Source organism: Budorcas taxicolor, chromosome 20, assembly GCF_023091745.1.
Source record: "Budorcas taxicolor isolate Tak-1 chromosome 20, Takin1.1, whole genome shotgun sequence".
Taxonomy (NCBI): domain Eukaryota; kingdom Metazoa; phylum Chordata; class Mammalia; order Artiodactyla; family Bovidae; genus Budorcas; species Budorcas taxicolor.
The window spans coordinates 27,158,568-27,165,928 of NC_068929.1; the positions used below are offsets into that span (position 1 = coordinate 27,158,568).

Sequence of the window (7,361 nt, forward strand, 5' to 3'; positions counted from 1 at the left end):
ATGTTAAGTTTTTTACTTCGCTTCCAAAAATTCTTCCTCAACGTCTGGGGAGAAGCCCAGGAATCATCTGGTCTCCAGGTGATTCCAATGTGCACTCGGGCAAGAAATTGGCAATAGGGAGTTCCAGCAGGAGATACTAGGGAATTCTGGAGGGCTAGTGTGCAGAGTTCAGCTGAGAGTAAACTATAAGACAGGTAAGCATCTGGCATCCAAGATGCCTCAAACCAGTCCTATACCAGTTCTGAGCTACTTGTTATCAGATCTCCTCTTCAACTCTTTCTCTGCTCTGCTTGGTACAGCAGGATATCTTGTTCCTGTGGGCTGTTTCGTAGGCCCCTATAATTTGACTTCCCAGTGAGATTAGTCAATGAGAGATATTGACCCAAGTCTAGAGGGCAGAAGGAAGAAGCCAGGGCATTTTTCCCTATATCCCTGTCTTAGCCTCCTCTAGCTGCGACTGTGTTTTCTTCACCATTTCAGCTTCCGACAGACAGGCCCACTGTGGTTCTTGTTTCCACAAGTTGACTCCAGCCCCCAATCTCTAATCATGCTATTTTCCATTTCCATACCTTCAGGTTTGAAGTGGAAGTGCCTTCCTTCTGCTGCTGCTAATATCTGGAATGCTTTAAATTCCATATTAATTTCTCAACTACTCCATCATCCATGTAACCAGTTCTCTTTCTTAAATTCTCTTTATTTAAAATACTCCGAACAGTAACATGGAAACATACATTACCATCTGTAAAATAGATAGCCAATGGGAATTTGTTGTATGACTCAGGGAACTCAAACTGGGGCTCTGTAACAACCTAGAGAGGGATGAGGGAATGAGGGATGAGGAGGGAGGTGGGAAGGGTGTTCAAGTGGGAGGGGATAGAGGTAAGCAATTATCCTTCAATTAAAAATAAATAAAAATAAAATAAAATACTCCAAACAGTTTCTGTTTTCTTTATTGGATCCTGGTTGATATAACCCCATCCACAGAACTAGCTAGGGTTCAGAACCAGGCCTCCAGTCACTCCTTAAGTAGGTATAAGTGAATAAGTTCCAGAGTAGATGGTGAAGAATAAAGCAGACAGGGCTTCAGTCATGGGCTAGGGCCCTACGGTGTATTCCTCAGAATTTTTCAAATGCGTGATAAGGCTTGCTGCCTCCCCACAGACTGTATCTTGTGATCTTCAAAATAAGTCACCGAGGTGCAGTGTCTTCTGGAAGACATATCACTGGACTGTCTAGGATGTAATAACTGCTTAATCACTATTTACTGATGGGGGATATCCCTCATGGTCCAGTGGTAAAGAATCCACCTGCCAAGGCAGGGGACACGGGCTCAATCCCTGGTCCAGGAAGATTCCACATGCCACAGGGCAGCTAAGCCCATGTACCACAACTATTGAAGCCTGCATGACTAGAGCCTGTGCTCCACAACACAAGACAAACCACTGCAATGAGAAGCCCGTGCACCACAAAGAAGAGTAGCCTGGTTCACCCCAGCTAGACAATGTCCATGTGCAGCAATGAATACCCAGTGCAACCAAACCAGTAAATAATATTTAAAATAAATTTACTGACTATAGTTTGCATGGCAAGTTATTTGATCAGATTTAGAGTGAAAAATTAGAAAAAGATGCTTTTCACCCCATCCAACAAAAACTTCTGGCATGAAAAAAAAAAAATGAAAGCTTATTTTTCTAAAGCTATTGATTTTTATTTTTAAGCACCCATAATTTTTTTCTCCTGGAACTGTATAGTATCTTTTAGAGATTAAGTTTTTTTAAAAACTAGAAAACCAAGACTATAAACTAAGAATTTATTTTATCTACCTGGCAATGAATATTTGTCAGTATCTCTGGCCAAAAAAAAAAATGAATGTTAATGAGGTACAAAATATCAGACTCCTGTTACATTAGGTTTCTACCACAATTTTGGCTCAGCAGGTAAAGAATCTGCCCGCAATGCAGGAGACACGGGAGACGCAGGTTCAGTCCATGGGTCAAGAAGATCCCCTAGAGAATGAAATGACAATCTACTCCAGTATTCCTGCCTGAAAAATCCCATGGACAAAGGAGCCTAGCGGGCTACAGTCCATGGGGTCATAAAGAGCTGGACACAACTGAGTGACTAAGCACGCACAGTATTGTAGAAAAGTGTTAGCACTCCTATGAAACTGAAAGTCTAGTGTTATCAAGGTTTAGGAGAAAGCAGAACATATAGAGATTAATGGGTTAATTTTTCAATGTAAGTTGGTACATTTAATAGTTTTATTTATCAAAATTCCATGAAGTCACAATTTTCATGTAACTGCTATCACTCATATAATTTTTAAATCAAAAATTAAAATGTTGAGACTTCTCTGATGGTCCAGTGGCTAAGACTCTGCGCTTCCAATGCAGGGGACCTAGGTTCAATCCCTGGTCAGGAAACTAAATCCCAACTTAAGATACCACATGCCGCAACTAAGACCCTGAGCAGCCACACAAATAAATATTAAACAGTTTAAATGTTGATGTACAATGTTAGCCTGTACAATGTTGATATTATGTTAGCTTCAGATCTGCTAGCATATAGTGACTTTATGAGATGATCACCATGATAAGCCTAGTAACCGTCTCTTGTTGTCATTCAGTTGCTAAGTCATGTCCAACTCTTTACAACCCCATGGACTGCAGCACACTAGGCTCCCTGTCCTTCCCTATCTCCTGGAGTACACAGGAACACTTTTATCTTCCTTATCCAGAGCAGACTTTGCTAGATTCTAATGCAATGTATCCTTTAAGCCTATAACTATTATTAATATAGCTTTATTTCTGTTTCCAGTCTGTAAGATTCTTAAAACAAAATAACATCAACTTCAATGCCTGTTTCACAATACAAAACAAAAACCCCAAGAGGAAAACATTCCAATACAAGCCATGGCGGCTTTAAAATTTTCCAAAAGACGCCGCACTCAAAGTCATCAACCTTATGATCTCCCTATTTGGAGACAGATAAAAACCCTTATTAATCAAGCTGAAAATCTGATTTCTCAACAGGGAATGCCTCGGAATCCTGAAAATATTTTTGTCGCTATGCTTGCTTTGCTTGCTTTTGCTTCCCCCGCTCAGGCTGATTTGATTGATCACACTTATTGGGCTTATATACCTTATCCGCCCCTTTTTATTGTAGCTTATGGAATGGACAGGTATAGGACCAATCGTATCCACTACTGACTCAACACATATGCCCCCTCCGTGGAGCTTGGAGGGGCCCTCTCATTCTGAGGAAGAAGGAAGACTAATTAACATTTCTCTAGGCTATGAAATCCTTCCTTTATGCATGGACCCAACAAAATTATGTATTAATGTTAGTCGACAAACATGGGCTTTCGTCCTGCCTCCAAGAAGAAACTTCCACACATTGCTTGGACTGTTTATTGCCCTGTCCTTTTATAAAAATCATGTCAATACTACCAAAACTCTAAGAAAAAGACAAAAGTTAAAATGTAAGGGGTTTACTTCTAAAGACTTTAAATATATTCCTGTTTATTGAGATAAATGTCAAGCTAAATCAGGGAAATGAATGTTTATGGCCAATTACACCATTGTTGATTGGGGTCCTCCCAACACTGCAGCATGCTACGCTCCCTGTCCTTCCCTATCTCCTGGATATGCTCAAATTCATGTCCACTGAGTCAGTGATACCCTCCAACCATCTCATCCTCTGTTCCTCTCTTCTCTACCTGCCCTCAATCTTTCCCAGCATCAGGGGCTTTTCCAGCAACTGTCCCTATTCAAAGTTATCTAAAGGTTATAAAATACTAATTGTATTTGTTTTGGGTGTATTGAATTATGATTGATTTTTAAATCTTTTTTCTTTTTATTATCCATATATTTCTAAACGAATGAGCATTTATCTTTTCTTTAACTATTATTATTACTTTTATTATTATTCTAATGATAATCATTAGTAACTTCATTTTGGGTACCAGACTCCTTTGTAAAATCTGTATTTTGTATATTAAGCAAGGTTCTGTAACATTGCTAATTTGGTGCAATGAGGAATGGGTACAAGGGAAACTAGGGTCTGGCAATGAAAAAAGAAGTCTCATGGGCAGTTCCTTAGGCTAATCTTTGCAACATCAGTGATCCAGCCCAGTTATTCAGGGGACAGGCCTTCTACATAAGAGCCCCAGCAACTTTAAGTTGAGAAAGAAAACAAGGTTAAAATTAAAATATAAAACAAAGTATTTTTTTAAGAACGAACAGCAAAATGCTAACCATAAAGGGAGAAATTGACACATTGGTCTGGATTGTATGAAAATTAAGAATTTCTTCTTCTTAAAAGACAATCAACTGATATATCCAACTGAAAAGGACTTTCCAGATCAATTCCAATCTGTGTGTGTGTGTGTGTGTGTGTGTGTGTGTGTGTGTGTGTGTGTGTAGGCTTCCCATACCAATAGCCAGTTCTGGAATGCCCCCAGGTTGTTTGAGAATTCAAAGCAATTCTGACACTATCTACCTGGAGTTAGAATCAGGTAAAGGGTTCAGTCCCACAAGACTACCCTCTGCTTTAGGCAATTAGTTACGTACCCAGTTTACCTGTCCTTCTATCCAGCTGGCTGTACAAATGGAAGTTTCCAACAATCCCTTGCAATTCTGGATGCCCATTACAAGTCCAGGTTTTTTGTTACCTGTTCTTCTGACCAATTGGCTGGTAATCAGAGGTTCCCACTCTCCCTTCCTCAGTTTTGATTAATTGGTTAGAATAGCTCACAGAACTCAGAGAAACATTTCACTTCTGGACTACCAGTTTATTAGAAAAGGAGGTGATGAAGGATACAGATGAACATCCAAATGGAAGTTGTATAGGATAAGGAGTGGGAAAGGGACACAGAGCTTCCATGCTCTCTCCAGGGGGACCACTCTTCCCAAATCGCCATGTGTTCACCAACCTAGAAGCTCTCTAAAACCTATTCTTTTGAGTTTTTATAGAAGTTGTATGACAGAGGCATGGTTGATTAAATAACTGGTTATGGTAATTGATTCAACCTCTAGCCCCTCTCCCAAAAGTGGGGCATGGGTGGTGGGAACTGAAAGTTCTAACCCTCTAATCACATGATTGGTTCTCTTGGCATCTATTAGTGCTTCCCAAAGTCACCTCATTCACTTTATCATTCCCAGTGCTTAGGAAATTCCAAGGGTTTTGGGAGCTGTGAGCTATGAACTATGGATGAAGACCAAATACATACAGAAGATATAGTTTGCTCATCTGAATGATCATATATGTATTTCTTATAAATAATAATACTGCATCAACAAAGAGATTATTTCCAGAAATACTAAGACCTCCTAAAAATCTGTAAGAAAAAGACAACTCAACAGAAAAAATGAACAAAAGTGTTGAATAGACCCTGCATAAAAGAGAATATAATTGTGTCTGATAAATACATAAAGAGTAGCTGCTGCTGCTGCTGCTGCTGCTGCTAAGTCACTTCAGTCGTGTCTGACTCTGTGTGACCTCATAGACGGCAGCCCACCAGCCTCCCCCGTCCCTGGGATTCTCCAGACAAGAACACTGGAGTGGGTTGCTATTAAATGAAAAGTGAAAGTGAAGTTGCTCAGTAGTGCCGAACTCTTAGCGACCCCATGGACTGCAGCCTACCAGGCTCCTCTGTCCATGGGATTTTCCAGGCAAGAGTACTGGAGTGGGGTGCCATTGCCTTCTCTGTGTGTCTATAGCACCTGCAGCTAAATAAACATGGCATTTGTCCTCTATTTCCCCGTTTAAGCAAATCTGTGATAGGTAGAATAAGACTTTCCCCTTCAAAGATAATGTCTTCATTACCAGAACCTGTAAATATATAATTTTATATGACAAAAAGAACTTTTCAGGTGTAATTAAATGAAGAACTCTGAGAAGTGAATTTTCCTGGGTTATATGAGTGAGCCCAAACTAAAAGCACAGGTGTCCTTGAAATTTCAGAACCTCTCCCAGATATGGTCAGAGGGAAATATAACTATTAGAAGAATGTTCAGAGAGATGCAATGTTGCCAGCTTTGAGGAGGAGGAATATGGGCAGCCTTTAGAAGTAGAAGAAACCCAAGAAATATATCTCCCCAGATCCTCCAGAAAGGAGCACAACCCTGCCAGTACTATGATTTTAGCCCAATGAGACACACTGGAATTCTGACCTATAGAACTTTGAGATAAGAAATTTGTGTTGTTTTAAGCCACGAGTTGGTGATAATTTGTAACAGCGGCAGAAAACTAACACACCTTCCTTTTTCCTATTGTTGGAAATGCAATTTTTGAAAAAAAACTCACGCTTTAACCCTTTGTGAGCTACCACTGTCAGCAGCAGTAACAAATATCCTAGAATATCAGAAGTTTGGCAAGACTGGGAGTTTATAATTATACTGAATCAAAACAGATATGCAAGGAGTAAAGGGCACAGAGGGCTTATCTACAGTTCAACCCCTTCACTGTCCTTGGAGGCTCTGTCATGAAAAGAAGTGCTGTTTCTGCAAGGTACAGAGGTCAGGAAATGCTCCAATATACACCTGCCCTTGGTGTAACAACGAAAGTGACTTCATAAATAGGGAAATCATTCAAATAAACACATGGCATGCCAGTAATTCTAAAAACACATCCACACATCTGAAAACTGGTTACACCTCCCTGACCTGCGGCCAAGAAGATGACCTTTCCAAGGTCTCCAACAATAGGGGAATAATATAGCCAAACAAAAGAACTCCATTGTTATTAGCAAGCATGCAAAATAATACTCTGACAGTGTATCAATCATTGACAATCTACTCTCTCTACCCATATTCTCTGATAGGACCTTTGATTTTTTTTCCCAGTTGTTTTGAAAGTGTTATGGAAGTACAAGTTTAAGGCACACTTCCTGAATCCTCCTATGTAGGAATACTGGAACTATTAACACTTCTAGAGCTAATATTTGATACATGACTTTGACACATCATACCTTCTGGATACTTGCTAACATTCCTTGAAAACTGTTTGGCTTTATCTTGTAATACTGAACATATTGTTAGTTTCCTATTAAATCACCACAAACTTGATGGCTTAAAACAACAGAAATTTATTCTCACACAGCTGTGGAGACCAGAAGTCCAAAGTCCACAGTCCAGGTTTTACTGGACTGATTCAATGTGTTGACAGGGCATCTTCTCTGCTGTCTTGGAGTCAAATCTCCTTTTGCCTCCCACTTATAAGAACCCACCTGGATGATCTAGGGTGATTTTCTGATCTCAAGGCCCTTAATTTAATCACATCTTCAAAGATACTTCTTCTATAAATATATACAGTAACAGTCACAGGTTTGGGCGATTAGGATGTGAACATATCTTCGGGGA

General features: G+C 39.8%; 1 non-coding gene across 1 annotated transcript; it reads left to right on the plus strand.

Moving 5' to 3' along the window:
- The first annotated feature begins 2,349 nt into the window (after positions 1–2,349).
- On the plus strand, positions 2,350–2,423 carry TRNAG-UCC (transfer RNA glycine (anticodon UCC)). The gene has a single exon. It is a non-coding gene; the product is annotated as a tRNA-Gly (tRNA).
- The last annotated feature ends 4,938 nt before the right edge of the window (positions 2,424–7,361 follow it).